Raw genomic sequence first — 608 nt, 5'->3', positions numbered from 1 at the left:
TTGCAAGAGCCTAGAAGATCAGTTTCCATATGACTGGTGAAATAGAAATTCATGTGTTTTGAAGGTTAAATGAACAAATAGTAATGTCGTTATCCTTTTATTAAAATAGAGATTCCCAACTCAGGTTCTCACTGTTGGTTCTTGTCCACTTACATATGAGCTGAAAGACACTCATATGTCATCCCTAGACGAACCTGACGTACAGCAGAATAGGGCACAGTTATACCACGTATAGTCACTGGAGAAGACTGAAATCACAAGCTTATATTTCTAGTCATTCATGATTACGTAAATCATTCTATGTTTGACTTTCCCAAGATCATGCTTAGTTTCAGTGATTTGATTGAAGCACTCAGAAAAACTCTTGTACTTTTAATTATATCTCATTACAACCATAATATAGAGGTTAAAATTGACAAACCAAAGACAGAGTCTAGGAGAATCCAGTCACAGAATTTCAGTTTTCCTTTCCATGTGGATTCACATGAGCAGAACTCAACTTTTCTAGAAGTGGTGTGAGAAAGCATATATGTGGCTTAGAAAACTATGGTCTATGGGCAATCATGAGCTGTTTTTATAAAAAGTTTTATTGGACCATATCTATACTC

This window comes from Octodon degus, unplaced genomic scaffold (genome assembly GCF_000260255.1).
Source record: "Octodon degus isolate 3935 unplaced genomic scaffold, OctDeg1.0 scaffold00038, whole genome shotgun sequence".
Classification (NCBI taxonomy): domain Eukaryota; kingdom Metazoa; phylum Chordata; class Mammalia; order Rodentia; family Octodontidae; genus Octodon; species Octodon degus.
The sequence above is the reverse complement of the archived record's forward strand: the minus strand, read 5'-3'. Positions refer to the sequence as shown.